Below are 18,359 nucleotides of genomic sequence, written 5' to 3' on the forward strand. Positions count from 1 at the left end.
TTAGTAGCAGATGATAGGCTAATGGATATTTTCCAATACAAGACTATTTCCTTAAGACCTCTCTCTCTCTCTCTCTCTCTCTCTCTCTCTCCCTCTCTCTCTCTCTCTCGTTTTTCTTCCTTACTTTCTCTCTCGTACACATATGCACACACATACATTCCATATCACTCATTCACAATACAGAATACCCTGGTCACTACACAGTCTGTTGGCACATTAAAATGCAATATAAATAGATGGTTGAGTTCTGTACAAAATGTTTTTTCTTTTCTTTCTTTCTTTCCTTAAAAATGTAATGGTCCTAACTATTTCATCAATATAGATGGCTTTCTGTATTTTATTGAGGTGAAGTATTGTTTCCCAGATAGTCACTTTTCTTTTTGTTACCCAAGTAACACATATGTTTGTTTTCTTAGTTATAATACCCTTGCCCCTTTTTTGGCTGTGCATGATATAACGGTGCTTTAATTGTAACATGGTAGGTTCATTTATTTATTTTCTCCTGCAGCAGAGCTGTTGCGCTCTTGTTAGTTGTTCAGCTCTCTTGTAAAAACAACTTCAGTGGTTCATGCTGTGCTCAGCCTTTGCTCCTAGCAGAGAGGACTCCAACTCCGATAGGAAGAAAATATTTGTGATTGCTCTAATAACTGCTAAAGGTTACGCTGAAAAACACCAGGCACCCTCAGTGCTAAGCAGTTCCAATAGATAATGCAGTGAGATTATGATTTCTCTGCCCTCTCAAGTCTCCATTTGCCAAAGGCACCAGCTCTGTTTCTGGGGTGGGGGCGCTGGCAGGGGAGAGGAACTGAGAACATCAAGCAATGTGTGAAAAAGTTTCGGAACACAAGGTCATTTTAATTCATAGTTTCCTTTTTTTAAAAAAAAACCTCATCTTTGCTCAGCTTTGATATTTTTTTGTTCAGAAAAGTCATTCCTCTTAAAGCCTTGTCATTAAAGAAAGTTGGCTCTTTTACAGCACAAAGAGAGTAGAAATTGTAAGTTACTGAAATGAAATTGCGTGATCAGTTCTAAGTCTGGTAACCCAAAAAAAGGAAAAAACACAGTTTGGCTTTTGTGCTAGTGCTCCCTGCCCCCCCCCCCCGTATTAGTGTTACAGCGAGGGTTTCCTACATTTCTTTTTTGTGCAACATTGTATAAACGTAGCCCATCCGCACTGCATTTTGTGTTTAAGTTTGGTAACGTAACACACACACTTAAAATTAGTTGGGCTTTTATGATGCTTGGGGGGGTGTTGTGTTTTTTCCCCTCTTTTTTTTCTTTTTTTTTTTTTGTTATTGTGGTTTACAAAGCTCCCATGGGCTATACAAACATAATCAGCACCCCTTTGGGCTCCTCTGCCCTGAAGGTTATGGGTTACTCCTGGGCTAGAGGGTATGTGAAATGAACCAAAGGATGCAATTGAAAAACATACGGCAGAAGGGTATGGCTTTTTAAATGTAAAGTCAGAAAAAGCCAAACCATTGGTTAATTTGAGAGTGTGTGTGTGTGTGTGTGTGTGAGAGAGAGAGAGAGAGAGAGAGAGAGAGAGAGAGAGAGAGAAACTCATTTTCTTTACAATCTGCATTACTTTTCAGTGGTAAAGTGATGGTTTAAAATGTTCACGTTGTAACACTTGTACATTCAGGCCATGTATAGGTCTTTACAAGGAAACTAAATGAAACGTTTACTCTAACCTTAACATATGGATCCTGGTCAAAATCTTCCCAACTCAGATTCACCCCACTGTGTTATAGTCATAATTACTGCATTCCACTCTTGAGAGAGAGAACAGAATGGGTTGTATCCAAATAAATTTTACTCAGAGCAGACCCACTGGGTTGCACTCGGTGCTATTTTTCTAGAAAAAGAGGTGCCACAACTCACCATGAACACCTCCCTCATTCTCTTAGGATGGCATTGGAGAGGTGCCAGAACCCACCTGAGAGGTTCCAGCAAGTTCCGGCTGGAGAAAAAGCCCTGCTTGAACTCAGCATAGCACTAAGTAAATTGTCGTGGAAGTAGAGCTATTTGTGCTTGTGCAAAGGGACTCTTCTCCCCCAATCTCCTCTCCCTGTGCGTACTCTGAATTTGTTCCCCAACCATCAGGATCATATTTGGGCAAGCAGGGGGAGTCCCATCGTGCAAGCAGAAGTTGTTCCTCTTGTGCAAGGATTTAGTTGACTACCGCCCGTTAAAGTTAATGGAACTAAGATAGTCATGCCCATTAATTTTAATGGGTCTACTCTTGAGTATTGCTAACATTAGGTACAACCCATTGTCTTTCCAGAGCTATCACACAAGGGTGACATACTCCTTAAAAGTATCTCAAACGGTACTTTGATAACAAGCTGGGATATAATGGGGAACCATTCGCCTTTCCTTCATTTTGGGGAGTCATACACACACACACACACACACGAAAATCATTGTAACTTTACGCTGAAATGCAGTAGCTTTGTAGGACTAAGGTGGAAATTTGCAGACAGTAATGCACCATACATTTTCTTCTTAGAATTGTAAGCATCGCAGATGTTACTCCTTTTTTCCAATAAATGAGCCTGAGTCAGGGGTAGCAAATATGGTGCCCTTCATATGTTGTGAAGCTCTAACTCCCATCATCCCTGAACATTTGCCATACCAACTTGCGCTGGTGGGAATTCTAGTCCCCACAGCATCTGAATGGCACCATATTGGCTTTCCCAGATGCAAGCTATGTTAGTCCTGATCCAATATTCACTCTTCTCGTGAGAGCTGCAGGTCATGTGTGAAGCTTTCATGTGACTCGTTTTCACATGAAGCTGCCTTTGGTATAGAAGCGAATGAGGAGCCCTTGCTCACTAGAGAACTTGATTTGCACTCCTGCAAAGTTAAAACCTGAATCTCTATGACTGTAGTCCTATATATACATGGAAGTAACTAAGAAAACTCCTGAGTTAGACAAGTATAGAACTGGCCTGTATAACTTTTGTTGGACTGGTTTTGAACAAAGCAAGGTGTATTTTCCCGATAAAGTTGTTCAAGATGAAGTATAATACATTTTTTTGCAGCCACACACAAACTTTGTTTTCATTCAGTCATGGCCCTACTACCTTTGGAAGATACTGATGCATATAACATTATTTTTAAAGCACTAGAATGCTTTTGTAGACCATTTGGCCATTCCAGAGGGCTCCACAAGTGACATCACAGCTCCCGAAGTGTCGATTTTCCTACTTACCCATTTGGCTCACAGAATGTTTCCCTAGTGCCTGCCTTTGCTCAGAATGTTTCCCACCATTCTGAGGATGCATCAAAAGTGTCTGAGGGATTCCTTTCCATTGTGCTTTAAGATTTGGTAAGGGAAGGGTTGGCATCATTAATGGGATGGCGCGGCATGCAACACACAAAGCATCACTATCTAGAAATAACACAGTTCATTTCCACCACACCTAGAAATAGCTAGATCACCATTTTCATATGCTATCTTGGCCCAGTCAGTAGGCACAAATTTCTAAAGTGGAACTGAAATTGCATGATTGAATAGTATTACATTGACAGGCATGATGTTCAAACACAGATGGAGGAAGTTCGGAAGCACTTGTGGGCCATTCCAGTACTAATAGAGGGTGAGAAGAGATTTCAGGGGTGCCAGTGGTACCCCTTAAAAGTTCAAAGGATTGGCTATTCTAAGCTTGACAATGAAATTCAAAGTGTTGGATACATCTAAGTTTAGATTCCAAAAACCAGTATATATTAAGAGCATTGTTGTGGTTCATTTTCTTGTCTCACTGCTCAGGGACAGGTGTACCTCAAGAAGAACATTTTTGTCATCTGAAACATGGGGGGAGGGCGGTAATCCCCCCCATACCACACCTGTGAAAAAAGTAATGCCTCTGTCTATAAATGACACCATTAGCTTATCTTGCATTTTCCAGGAGACACATGCTTGCTTGCGTTACTAAAGCTTTCTCTGCATTTAACATCCACATTCCAGCAGATTGCAGATCAAGAGGGAACCCCCCCCCAAAAAAAAACCACCTTTCTCTGAAAGAGTTCAGACTCTGAATACAGGGTACTAGGAAGTAGCACTGGCACTCCTACATTGGCTCCCAGTCCATTTCTGAGCACAATTCAAAGTGCTGGTGCTGACCTTTAAAGTCCTAAGCGGCCTTGGCCCAGTATACCTGAAGGAGCATCTCCACCCCCATTGTTCAGCCCGGACACTGAGTTCCAGCTCCGAAGGCCTTCTGGCGGTTCCCTCCCTGCGGGAAGCGAGGTTACAGGGAACCAGGCAGAGGGCCTTCTTGGTAGTGGCGCCCGCCCTGTGGAATGCCCTCCCATCAGATGTCAATGAAACAAACAACTATCTGACTTTCAGAAGTTCAAGCAACTATCTGACGTTCAGGGAAGTTTTTAATGTTTGAAGTTTTATTGTGTTTTTAATATTCTGTTGGGAACCGCCCAGAGTGGCTGGGGAAACTGGAATGCGGCTTCTGCAGGTTTTGTTTGCCACCTCCCCCCAATCACTTCCCATCAGCTAGGAAGGGGCTTGGAGATGCCACAGGACAATTGCTCCAGGGGAAGCTGTTTCTGATTATATTGCATTATGAGAAAGCATACCAGTAGTGCCTTTTTTCAGGAGGTACTCAATGGTACACAGTACCAGCACCTCTTTTTGTTGTTGTTGTTAAAAAGTGTGGCACTTACTGTAACAACTTTATGGTGATTACCGGCACCTAGGGGGGAACACCACATACCAGCAAAGGTAATATGAATCATTTCTATAGAGGCAAAGGATAGGAGGTGCCAAGTTAACAGGCTTACTGTACAATCCTATTACACATTTACTCAGAAATGTGGTGTATTGTATGTCAATGGAGCCATCAGGTAAGTGGGTTTTGGATTGCAGTCTAGAGCTTCTTTCCTGTTGCCCTTTTGGGGCTTTTGATTTGCCCTTAAAATCTTTCCTGCAAGACATTCTCCAAACTAATAACTCTAGGCTCCTTAGTGGTTGAGATGTAATGCATAAAACTTAACATTAATTACCCTGGGCATCTCAACTTAAGTTGGTTTGTGACTGTGATAAATCTGTAGCTCTAAAATGTACAGTAGAATGCCTTTCTATAAGAAGAGCCCGGTTGGGTCAGGCCAAAATGCCGATCTAGTCCAGGGTTCTGTGCTTGCCATGCACAGCACGTGGGAAGCCGCAAGCAGGATATTCAGGAAGCATCACTCTTTCCACTTATTATCACATTATTAACTGTTATTTATACAGAGCCATCACTGTATATGGCTCTGTTACACAATTTAAGAGAAGGAAATCTACCCTGAAGGACAGAGCTTTCCAAATTGTGTATCGCGGCATGCTAGTGTGTCAGCTACAGTGTGTAGATGTGTTGCACAAATGCTCTTATAAGGGGTTAGTTTAATGTCTGGTTTGCTAGTAAAATTGAATTACTGTGTCGCGAAATGATGCATGTCTAAAAAAAGTGTGTCGCCAACATGAGAAGGTTGGAAAACTCTGCTCTAAAACAATGAATAAAGACGATCAAGTAAAAATCCTTAAGTTTAAATGCACGATTCACAAGACCAAAGAACCTCAGTAGAAGGACCTTTCTTAACAAAGTGCTGTCTAAGCCTGCTTGACACTATCACCACTGAGAATTCACTCTTCCACCACATCCTACATCCCCTTTGGGTAAAAAAACACAAAACCCTCAAGTGAAGAACAGGCCGTTGTTGTGTAGTCTTCTCACTGATAAGCTGTCAACAGCTTCCTAGACTCCTCAGAGAAAAGTTTTCAAACCATAACCAGGAGTGAGGAACCTGCAGCCCTCCAGATTTGCTGAACTACAGCTCCCATCATCCTTGACATTTGGCCACAATGGCTAGGGCTGATGGGAGTTGGAGTTCAGCAGCATCTGGAGGGCTGTAGGTGCTCCATCTCTGCCCCTAATCAAATGGAACGTGTCTACTACCTCATTCTTCAATTCTAGAAGATTAAATTCAAACCAGAAGACACCTATTTTTGTTGTTGTTGTTTAGTTGTTTAGTCATGTCCGACTCTTCATGAACCCATGGACCAGAGCATGCCAGGCACTCCTGTCTTCCACTGCCTCCCACAGTTTTGTCAAACTCATGCTGGTAGCTTCGAGAACACTGTCCAACCATCTCGTCCTCTGTCGTCCCCTTCTCCTTGTGCCCTCCATCTTTCCCAACATCAGGGTCTTTTCTAGGGAGTCTTCTCTTCTCATAAGGTGGCCAAAGTATTGGAGCCTCAGCTTCAGGATCTGTCCTTCCAGTGAGCACTCAGGGCTAATTTCCATCTAAAATGTCTGTACCCAGCTACTGGTATTCAGATATTGATATTGTTGTTTAGTCGTGTATATTGATATTGTTGTTTAGTCGTGTCCGACTCTTCATGACCCCATGGACCAGAGCACATCAGGCACTCCTGTCTTCCACTGCCTCCCGCAGCTTGGTCAAACTCATGTTCGTAGCTTATAGGATTATATTAAATGCTGCTGTTCTGCGGCTCCAAGACAGCAGACTTCTGCTTGCACAATATCATTTCCCCTCTTCTCCCCAGTGCACCCTGCTCCAGAGGGTTGGAGGACCATTTGGAGAAGATTTTCAGGGCACGGGAGAGGAGAGGAAGGGGAAGTCTTGGTGCACAAGTAAAACTCTCCACTCGCAGCCTTAGATGCAACACATAGATCTTCAACCATTCTTGCATCAAGAAATCTGAGTGTAGAAGTTGTGCATGAAAGCAGAATACCCACAGAACAGTCCCATACTTCTCCTAGGTATGGTTTGATAGCTCTGTGCAAAAGAAACCTGCCAGATACAACAGTCCAGATTCAGTTTAGAACAGGACTACTATACATTTCAAGTTTGTTTGTTTGTTTGTTTGTTTGTTTGTTTGTTTTTAAATGGAGCATTACTTTCACATCTTGTCTGTTTCGTCTTAAAATTGTTGCTTCTCATGTTTCCTACTCATGATTGGTATAGTGGAAGCCAGGTTGGCCAACAGCAGATAGAGCCGGAGCCAGTGATACATAGAGCCAACTAATTCTATTTTTCACCCCATCCTCTCCCTGCTGAGTGCTACAAGGGCAACACTGAGACAAAGGAGAAGGAAGCTATCAACCTCCAACCCAGACTGCTTTGTAACTAAGGGAATAGGCTGGGGGTAGGGACAGCTGGCAGCTTAGTAGGGAAAGCCCTCATTTGCCCTAATGGACCAGCCTCCATTTCCATCATCTATGTTTGCCCCCAGAACTAAACTTAGTACCGTACGTGGTGGTTGCATAACTGAACCCAGGATCTAAACCTGAATTATAGATCAGGATTCTAAATTAAATTATTGTTTACCTTGTTACAGAAACAACCATTCCATCATCTGGGGTCCAATCTAACAACAGCACCTTAAGTACAAGAGTGGGTGTGATAAGAGATGTAACATCTTTAATTCACTGGACTACTGCGCATTAAGTAAGAAATCTCTCAAAAGATCAGATTGGGGGGGATATTCCTTGATTTAGCTTTGCTCAAGTTGCCGCAGTGGCTACAAGGGCCTATGCTCAGGTTAGGTCCTTGTGAAGCACTGTAAACCATTACACCACGCTAGGCCTCTTGCTGGACTACTGTCAAGCTCTCTTTGCAAGGCTGCCCTTGAAGACCATTCAGAAATTTCCGTTGTTGCGCTATGTTGCCATTAAGGATCATGTTGCTTCCTTGTTATGTCTACTGCTTAGCTGTAGGCTGATTTCCTTATGCAATTTAAGGTGAGGGAGGTTATTACCTTTAAAGCCCCAAACAGCTTGGGGCCAAGTTATCCAAAGGGCAAAATCCCCCTACATTAATCAGTCTGAACTTTGAGATCATCCGGCAAGCCTGTCTTGTGCAAGATTTTTCCAATTGGTTGTTTGTTTACTGATCTTTTTATCTGCCACTTTGATTTTTTTCCTGTTTTATTTGGATTATTTTGTTGTTGATTAGCTATTTTGCTTTTTATTGATGTTAGCCGGTATAGGAAGGGGAAAGAAGGGTACAAAATGCAACGTAATCAAATAACCTGGAACTCGATGCACCTTCGGACTTAAGAGAACAAAGGGCTGTGACCTCAAAGACCCAAACTAGTAGCTAGCTGTTTTGCTTTATAAGCGTTCCAAAGTAAAATTAAAATTACTAGTTCAGATCTAGTTTAGTCACCGTAACACATTCTCAGTAGCTTTCATTTTGAGATGTTTTAATTGAACGAGTAACCAATAGGTTGCACCAATCCTTTCTGGTCATTTCCAGCAGTTTAAATACTTCACGCTATCCCTGGGAGTGAGAGAAGACTGCATTAGGCAAACAGCCCAGAAGTGAATTAGCGTCATGGACAAATAAACCTTTGAGGTTTGTATGACCGACACATTCTCCATCTCCATTTTTCCCACTCACAGCAGCTAATGAGAAAACTCCACCATTTGCATTTCTGAGATTCATAACGCAATTTACATCCTTGCAAAACACTCAAGCTGCAAATTGTCCTTCCGACTCTGACCTACCTCTGATCGTGAGGCATATGTACAGGGAAGAGGAGTCTTCAGTTCTAAGGGTCATAAACCAGGTGTCAGGGTTATGACCTTCAGGGAACGGGATGGAATGCTGAGGATGATGGTTTATGGAACAGCCTGCAGAATCTGGCCCACAGTACATTAACATAATAATAGCTCTTGGTGTTATAGCACCTTCCAAAGACTTCAAAGCAAATTCAACAGGGCCTCAAATTGCCTGCCTCTCTTGAACCTGCTGGCTCTGCACTTTGTTCTCCACGGAAAATTGTTCCAGGTTGTGCCTGGGATGCTTCGGAAACATCTTTCAACCCTACATCTCAAAATAAGAACAGTACACACAAACACTACGAGGATTTTAATTCTTGGAGTGAGGAGGTTTAGTTGCTTGCTTTCTGTGTGCAACACCTTGATTAGAGTTCAAGGCAGAGAGGTGGACTACAAATTAAATAACAAATTTCAATGGGTCTGTGGGTTACACTTTCATTTTCTCATTTTTTTAACCTTTTCAGACAGATCTTTAAAACCTCAAATAGCAACTAAATAAATAGAAACTGGTAGTTTTCTAGTGTGCTTTTGTGAAATTTCAAATACTGCAAGTCTAATATAATACATTAAATAAATAATGAAGGCCCCCTGTGAATCCAATGTACACATCCACAAAGAGAGCAAGACAAAACCACAATGCTCCATTGTACCTTTTCACTGTTCTCAGGAGATGCCAGTGAGGTTGAACTCTGCTCAAGGCGGCTGCTGCCAGGTATAGAGACAGTCCGGTTCCTCATATGGACGTGACTCGAATGTAGAGGCTGTCCATAATTCTCTTGCACTGTAAAAAAAAGGGGGGGGGACAGGAGAAAATGAACATCTCTATCAAACCAAACCTTCCAACTGAGTCTCTTGTAATCAGACTTTGGATTTGATGGCTCCACTCCTTGAAAACATCTCGAACTAGGTCTGTAGCACCTGACCTGGTTTTCTGTTAGCATCCAGATCCAGGTCGGTGTGCTGGGGTGGACTTTTTTGGAGCCCTCCAGGCGAGGGGCCAGCCTACCTCCAAGACCACCTCCCACTGTAGGAACCTCCATGCTGGTTGAAATCCTCTAATCAGGCTCTGCTCACTATGGTGAGATCACCGGACCCAGCACTTAGCACTAGGCAGTGTGAGGTGTCTGCTGCAGGCAGCCAATTTTGGGTGTCACAAAAGGGCAGCAAATGGTGAGTTATTTGTTGCTGTCATATTTTTACCACCAGGGAAGAAACGGGCAAAGGGCTTGTTGGATTTTCGGCCTCAAGAGCCAGAATGACTATGCAACTTGACTTGGGAAGACAGGGCACTCATTGCCGTCCTGCCTCAGGCTACAAAATATTTTGTGCCAACCCTGGAAATCAATAGGAGCTAAAAGCAGGGCTTTTTATGGCAGGTGCCCCTGGTCTCTGGAATGACAGTCTCCATGGACATCAGAACTCTGTCTGAAATGAACAAGACTCTCCTCATCCGGGAGTCCTTTGGAGGCTGATTTGATTGGAGCTGTTCTGTTTTGGGGCTGCTGGATTGTGCGGTGTGAGTTTGTACTTTGCTTGTTGTTTAATCACGACTTAGGTGGGGGAAATAGGTCTAATGCATGCTCTAGCCGTAACAGCTGCTGGTTGTGCATTTGGTGGCAGTGTGCATAGGACTTGCATATGAGGGAGACACTGATGATGAAAATCAGTTTGCAACGCACTGAGTTCAATAAAAATGTTGCTTGTGTGTGTGTGCTTTCCTCCCTTCCATTCCTGGCAGGAGGTATGGCCAGTGGTCACAACCTGCTCCCTCCAAACGTTTATGGACGTGTGGGGTGGGTCATGTAATGTAGGCGCACACACAGTTAGAATTCTTAGAAAAATGAACTTGAGCCTGGGGAAAATGGCAGAGACATCGATATTCTAAGATAAATTGCTGGTTAGGAACACCTACCAGTGATCTTTTACCCAAGGCCCCCCGAAACCTTGAACCTAGCCCAAATCCCTTGACTTCTAATCAGTCACTTGGGAATGTATGGCTCACTACACTGCTAGAAGCTGTACAGTGGTGCCTCGCAAGACGAAAAGAATGATTTCTGTGATTCTCTTCGTCTAGCAGTTTTTTTGTCTTGCGAAGCAAGCCCATTGATGGATTAGCGGAATAGCGCTATTAGCGGCTTTTAGTGGCTTATCGGATCAGCTGATAAGCGTCTTAGCGGCTTAGAAAAAGGGGGGGGAACCGCAGGAACTCGCAAGACATTTTCGTCTTGCGAAGCAAGCCCATAGGAGATTCGTTTTGCGAAGCACCTCCAAAACGGAAAACTCTTTCGTCTAGCGAGTTTTCCGTCTTGCGAGGCATTCGTCTTGCGGGGCACCACTGTATAAAATTACCTCTCAATACAGCTGGGGGAGACCACATGTAAACCACAGTTATAGTCTGGAAATTAGCATGGTAGGGTCAGTATTGCCTCAGTTCAATCGCATGAATTCAAACTTGAGAGGGTCCTCTTGGTAATTACAGATTCTTTTAGTGCTTTTTTATTTTATAATCCCTCTTACATTTTAAATATTTGTTCTATCCTACTCCTTCCTCCAAGGACTTTGCACAATTACAGTGGTACCTTGGGTTGCATACACTTCAGGTTACAGACGCTTCAGGTTACAGACTCCGCTAACCCAGAAATAGTACCTCGGGTTAAGAACTTTGCTTCAGGATGAGAACAGAAATTGTGCTGCAGCGGCAGTGGGAGGCCCCATTAGCTAAAGTGGTGCTTCATGTTAAGAACAGTTTCAGGTTAAGAACGGACCTCCGGAACGAATTAAGTACGTAACCCGAGGTACCACTGTATGTCAGTTTACCTCATAACGCCAAGAGGTAGTTCACTCATACATCCTGTTGCTCAAGGGCCAGGTTGTAAGCATGAGGGGGAAATCTAGCAGTCTAGTCCCCTCTGGAATATTACCCTCCGAATTATCACTTTCCTTTTAAAAGTAAGTCTCTACTCCTGGTGGTATCAAAAGCATGCAGACAGTTGTCTGCACAATGGCTCACTAAGAAGTAAATGTACAATTGGGTATTCCAGTGTTCTGATAACTGAGTACAAAGGACAGAATTCAACTAGGTAGTCCCACTAGCAGATGTTTGCACAAGGGTGCTTGCTAGCACAACAGAGCTTTCCCTTCTCCCCTATGACCCCCAAAGTTGGGTTGGAAGGGGTAGAACAACCCCCAGAACAGCACGCAGGGGGAGGGGTGCATCTGAAAGACTTTTGCTGATGGAACTATTGCCATAGCCCTACGCTGAATTCCTCACTGGGATAACTGCCATGAATTTGGCCGTTAATTTTAGTTTATAAAAATGATATTTTACAAAATCACTTTTATTAAAATAGAATAAATTTCCCTTGCAGCCCCTCTTCATGCTCTATGCCTTTCTTTAGTGCTGCTTCGTATGAATGCTGCTGCTGCTAATAATAATAATAATAATAATAATAATAATAATAATAATAATAATAATTTACCCCAGCCCTTTTCCCTGAGAGGGACTCAAGGCAGCTTACAGATAAAATAAGAACAGCTAAAAACATAGGAAGAGGAATGAAATAAAAATACAGGTAAACATTATTCCTATATGCCGATCATCTCTATGTAGGAGAAAATGTGTGACGTCATTCATGAGAAGCTGGGCAAGGGTTTAGATTACCCAAAGGTCATGGACCAAGCAGCCCCTGCCCTATTGGGTTGTGGTGAAAAACTCTTGTGCTGTACTTCAAATGTGATAAAGAGTAGACTTCCCTCCCTAGACCCCTGCAGACATTTCCTCCATGCGAGAGTCACCTCCAATTCGCCCAGGCTGTGCTAACATGCTGTGTGTGACTTTGAAAGCATGCCCCTGCTTCCCACCCCCACAATCTTTGTTACCTGGCCTATTGTGGGCCTGGCAGGGCCAATGGAAGAGTGGTCTGATTCGAAGTCCAAGTGCCAACCAAGTTTAAACTCTCCAGCTCCCCACCAGGAGGCAATTATTGCCTCGGTCGCTTCCTTTGTTCTCGGTCTGCCATGAACTGCGATCAAATTAAACGGGCCCTTGCCAATGGCTCCTGCTCATTTGCAATAGAAACCTCCTCACACAAATGGCACCGGGGACGGGTCCTCTTCTCCCAGAATGGGCAAAGTGGCTGAATTCAACAGCTATGTGTCCAGTCCTCTTTTCATTCTCGCCTACCATGTTTCCCATGCCACGGAATTTCTCCATGTTTTCCCTCATGATCGTCGAAGGAGGAGCAATTCCAGAAATGTTGCTTCTCCAGGAATTGTGCTTCGGCTGGTCATTTATTTGTTATCATTTGCTAAAACTCCCATTAGAGCTACATGGCAGAGACAATTGAATCATCCTGGTGAATTAAAGCAGACAGAATTTTAATCATTTTTTTAAAAAAAAATGTATAAAGGAAATTGATTTTATTCCTAGGAGGGGATTCTGTGTGGTCTCGTACTACTTGCTTCTCTGGCTGAAACCCCAGACCTAGGATGAACTAATTAATTGAGTTTACTCCACACGATGCCTGGCAAAGGCCCTCTGTAGAAGCTTTTAGGGAAATGAGTAGAAATGCTGCTGAAACAGTTGTTTACAATGTCGTGAGGTAGCTTGGAATGATGGAGAGGCTGTGCATGCTGTTGCTTTCAAGCGGCACAATCTATAAATCACTGGCAGGCACAATACGCCAAAGACCAGGTTGACTGCCTTGAAGTCAGCTGTGGCGATCTGGTGCTGTGGATTGGCTGCAGCGGCCAAGGAGCTCGCAGTTTTGTTTGCCGCAGTTTCTGCTCTTCCACAATAGATAGCTCTCCCCCTTTATTTGCGACAGGGGTGGGGAACCTTTTCCCACCCAACAGTTGCATTCCTCCACGGGTCACACGCCAGTGGAAGGTAGGGCAAGAAGCAAAACTGGATGAATAGCCATGAATGCTATTTCTACACACAGCTACAGTGATGCCTCGCAAGACGAAAATAATCCGTTCCGCGAGTCTCTTCGTCTAGCGGTTTTTTCGTCTTGCGAAGCAACCCTATTAGCGGATTAGCGCTATTAGCGGTTTAGCGGCTATTAAAGGCTTAGCAGCTTAGAAAAAGGGGGGGAGCCAAAAAAATCGCAAGACGTTTTCGTCTTGCGAAGCAAGCCCACAGGGAAATTTGTCTTGCGAAGCGCATCGAAAAACGGAAAACCCTTTCGTCTAGCGGGTTTTTCGTCTTGTGAGGCATTCGTCTTGCGGGGCACCACTGTATTTCTGTTGTTGATGTTTAGTCGTGTTCGACTCTTTGTGACCCCATGGACCAGAGCACGCCAAGCACTCCTGTCTTTCACTGCCTCCTGCAGTTTGTTCAAACTCATGCTCGTCCTCTGTCGTCCCCTTCTCCTTGTGCCCTCAATCTTTCCCAACATCAGGGTCTTTTCCAGGGAGTCTTCTCTTCTCATGAGGTGGCCCAAGTATTGGAGCCTCAGCTTCAGGATCTGTCCTTCCAGTGAGCACTCAGGGCTGATTTCCTTAAGAATTGATAGATTTGATCTTCTTGCAGTCCATGGGACTCTCAAGAGTCTCCTCCAGCACCATAATTCAAAAGCATCAATTCTTCGGCGATCAGCCTTCTTTATGGTCCAGCTCACACTTCCATACATCACTACTGGGAAAACCATAGCTTTAACTATACAGACCTTTGTTGGCAAGATGATGTCTCTGCTTTTTAAGACACACATGCAAACACACAGGGTTGTTGGCATCCATCTGTCTCAAGAGACAATGGGGTGTCCCTCTGGAGGTAAGGTCAAACTGCTGCATTAGCAGCACCAAAGTGAGCGCTCTGGGGCACAAACCAGGGCAGTGAATATGGAGGTCCTGGGCTGCCCAGACAACAGGACACACACACCCCGTCCTTCTCGGCGTCACTGACGCGGTCCAAAGAAAAGCAGAAAAATATGTTTGGCACCAACATGGCTGCAGGAGTTGCTGGAAAGAGGTATACAAGGCACCATCCACCTGCCTAGGGACTCCACTCTGGATTTCTGTAAGGTTTTATTCTCCAGAAGATATCCCACAAGCCAGCGGAGATTTAGGGTCAGAGTTTTCCTAGATGGGCTGCCTTCCCAGGTTGATGAACACCATCTGCCCCTCACTACAGCATGTGCAGAAACCGCCTTCTTGACCTTTCAGCCCACTTAAGCCCCAATTGAATCTTGTCTACTCAATCCACAGAAGGGAGCAGGTTAGAGCTGTGTACAGTGGGGACCAAAGGTGGACAAAGTACCTAAGAAGGTGTCCCCCACCAGAGGTACTACCCCTCCACTAACACTACACACACCCATCCAGGGAAGCACATTCCAGCTGGTGCTTTAACGTAGAATTGGTTCACATTTGCAAGATGTGTTCGACTCTTACTGTCGAGCCGTAAGAGCTGCTCGACAGTGGAACAGTCTCCCACAAGAGATGGTGGACTTCTTCCTTGGAGGTTTTTAAACAGAGGTTGGGTGGCCATCCGCCAGGGATGCTTTAGCTGAGATTCCTGCATTTCAGGGGGTTGGATTTACGATTACCCTTGGGGTCCCTTCCAACTCTACAATTCTATGATTCTAAGTGTTCAGTAATCGGGTGATGAGGGCGTGAAATTGCAACAGCTAGTGCAGCATAGTGGCTAAGTGAGTAAGCGATGAATCGGGGAGCCTCAGGTAACCTCTGCCATGAACTCTTAAGCAAGCCATACTCTGCCATGTTTTAGGGTTGCCATATTTCAAGAGGTAAAAATCCACACACAAAAAGTGGTTGTGCTTTTCGAGGGCAATCACCTGATAGCCTCTCCACTGCCAAGCCCAAGCTGCCCATGCCAGAGCCCCGGTCATCCATGCCAGAGCCACCCATGCACATTTTTATAAAAAAAAAACAAAATCCAGGACATTTGCTTTAAAATGTAAAATTCCCCCTAGATGAGCATGTAGGGCCCACAAAAGAGGACATGTCTGGGAATTCCCAGACGTATGGCAACCCTATTTTACACATACAAACACACACCGCCTGCAATATAAGAGACAACAGTGCTGCCTTAAGGAGCAGGGTAGTTGTAAAGATTATAATAATAACTAGAAAATGGCATGCACCATGCCATACATGTATCAGGCAGGTGGAATCTAGGTAGCCTGCTGGGGGGTGGCACAAATCAGTAGGGGGCGAGGCCTAGAGCAAAATTGGGTGGAGCAGCAAATGTGACTTTTCCCTTTGTACAGAAGACGAGTTTTCTACACACACTCGCACTACACACACTTCTACACATCAGGCAAATGGGAAGCAACATCAAAGTTCAAGGACACATTGCATCCAGGGGGGGAAATACTTAAGGAGGGTACAAAGCAGAGCTGTTGAGGTGTGTGGCCTAGGGAGAGGGTGTGTAGCTTGGGAAGAGTCCCAAGAGCCAGAAGGAAAGGCCTTGAGGGCCACATTCTGCCCCCAAGCCTGAGGTTCTCCACCCCAGCGGTATGTCTTAGGTGGTTCTGGTTTTTGCCCAGTCTGAATTGAAGATTGGGGAACTGTAGAATAAACAAAGGCATTTTGTACATTGTATTAAAACATAGTTAAAATATACTACGATTTAACTTAAACATGCACGCTGCTAAAATATGTGTAAAAAAAGGGTAAAGGACCCCTGGACGGTTATGTCCAGTCAAATTTGACTATGGGGTGTGGTGCTCATCCACGAGGGAGCCGGCGTTTGTCCACAGACAGCTTTCCCGGGTTATGTGGCCAGCATGACTAAACCCCTCCTAGCTGAAATAGCATGCACTTAGCTCCTCCTCTGCTGCTGCTGCTGCCGCCACCACCTGAAAACAAACCATGATCTGGCTTAGTATTGTGCTCAAACCCAAGCTTGTGGTTTGTTGGTCACCAGGCAACACACAGCCAGGGTTTGTTCTTGGCTTACTGCTTTTTTTTGGGGGGGGGAGGACAAAGCATGAACCTGGATTTGGATGTAACACTAAGCGGACCATGGTGAGGAGCAGGGGAGAAGTCACACACACTGTGTGTTTATCTTAAACCATAGTTTATATTAATGATTGCTGAATGTGATGTGGGAACCAGACCTGTGTGTGTGTGTGTGCAGTTGTCAAACGAAAGAGCAATAAAGATGTGGAGAGCCCCATCTATAGCCTTATTTTTGTAGAGACTTATTTTCTGTTTGGAACAAAACTGCCATGCCAGGACTAAAATGTTTATGGGGGGGGCAGATGAACCATTTATCACTCATTTTGGGATCGCCTGTGGTAAAAATGCTCCTCAACTCTCCTTATTGGGAGAAATTAGCTAGTAGATTTTTTATTTTGTTCATTAGATGTAAATACTGCCCTTCATCCTAAGATATCAGGGCGGCTCACAGAATAAAATACAGGACAAAAACAACAACAAAACTGCAAAACTACAACTCCCCCCCTTCCCACAGACACATTTAAAATAAGGTTACCAGATTTTTTTCAATGAACCCAGGGACACTTTTCAACTTCAATGGATTTTGTATGGGGACTGATTTGTAAATCCGGGGACTGTCCCTGGGAAACGGGGACATCTGGTAACCTTAATTTAAAAGGCTGTAGAATATTAATCAGCCCAAAGCCTGGTTGAAGAGGAAATATAGATGATGTGAAAGACCTCAGCCTGGAGGGCTGCTGCCAATCAGAGTCAACAGTAATGGACTAGATGGACCGGATATATAGAAGGCAGTTTTCCCATGGACTCTACACAATTGTGCATTGCCTTTAAGGAATTAGTTTCATGATACTTCTACTGTTGCTTTTTAAATTATTATTATTATTGTAAGCCTTTTTGAGAGCCCCTGTGGTCACAAAGCAACCATTACATTTAAATATAAATAAACAAACTTGCCCAAGCTTAAGTGTGACCTCAAACATGCAAGCCCTCTCCTCTTTGCGCTGCCTGGATCCTATCCAAGGGGCCCTTTCATTCCTCCCCTCTAATTTAGTTTACTAGCAAAACGCTGCAGAGAGATTACTTTTAAAAAAGAGAAAATATCCCTTCCATGCCTGCAGAGCTTAGAAGGAGCTGCCCCAGTGACCCGGTTCTTCCAAATCTCACCATTTGTCTTCCCTCAAAATGGGGACCTGGAATTCCTGGCTACCTTGGAGCCTGTGGTCATGAGGACACTGCAGACAGGATTACAGAGGGGGCTTTTCTTTCTCTAGGCCGGGGCTGGGGGTTTGTCTGCATTTCTCTTCTGACATCTCATCTCCAAGGAAGCTCTCTCTCTCCCCCCCCCCACCGCCCCCACCCCCACCAGCGTGCCCAGTCTTCACTTTCTAAGAAGGATGCTACCCACTGAGCTATTCAAAGCAGTTAAATGAGAAAAGGGGGTTAATAAAGCACATGTTGCGGGTGGGGTGGGGGGGTGTAGAGAAAAGAAAAGATTAGAAGGGCTGATGTTTTGGCTATGGGGCCTTCTTTTGACCATGAAGTGGGGGGGGGAGAACAAGATTATTGTTCGCACGCACACACGCATACACACTCCTTTCCCACTACCCAAAGGGCTTCATAGCCAGAATCCCACCACTAATCCAATTGTCCCTCACTAACAAGTTTTATCAACATAGTTCTGCAATTCTATGATCCCTCTCCTCCACCTTACCCTGCCAGCCATCTCTGCATTCTGACACCTCTTCTATTATTATTATTATTATTATTATTATTATTATTCTCTTCTCCTCTCTCCAGAGTACATTTTCAGTTTCAGATAACAAGGTACCTATTCGTTACAGCCCCCTC

The 18,359-nt window shown here is 44.2% G+C and overlaps 1 long non-coding RNA gene across 5 annotated transcripts in view; it reads right to left on the minus strand.

Annotated features, from left to right (window-relative positions):
- LOC309526661 overlaps positions 1 to 18,359 on the minus strand; it is a 77,733-nt gene that overhangs the window by 55,391 nt on the left and 3,983 nt on the right. For all 5 annotated transcript variants that reach the window (XR_014216802.1, XR_014216803.1, XR_014216804.1 and 2 more), the window contains exon 2: positions 9,239 to 9,369. This is a non-coding gene — a long non-coding RNA (uncharacterized lncRNA). The remainder of the gene's footprint in view (positions 1 to 9,238; positions 9,370 to 18,359) is intronic.

This window comes from Podarcis vaucheri (genome assembly GCF_965113315.1).
Source record: "Podarcis vaucheri genome assembly, chromosome: 2".
Classification (NCBI taxonomy): Eukaryota; Metazoa; Chordata; class Lepidosauria; order Squamata; family Lacertidae; genus Podarcis; species Podarcis vaucheri.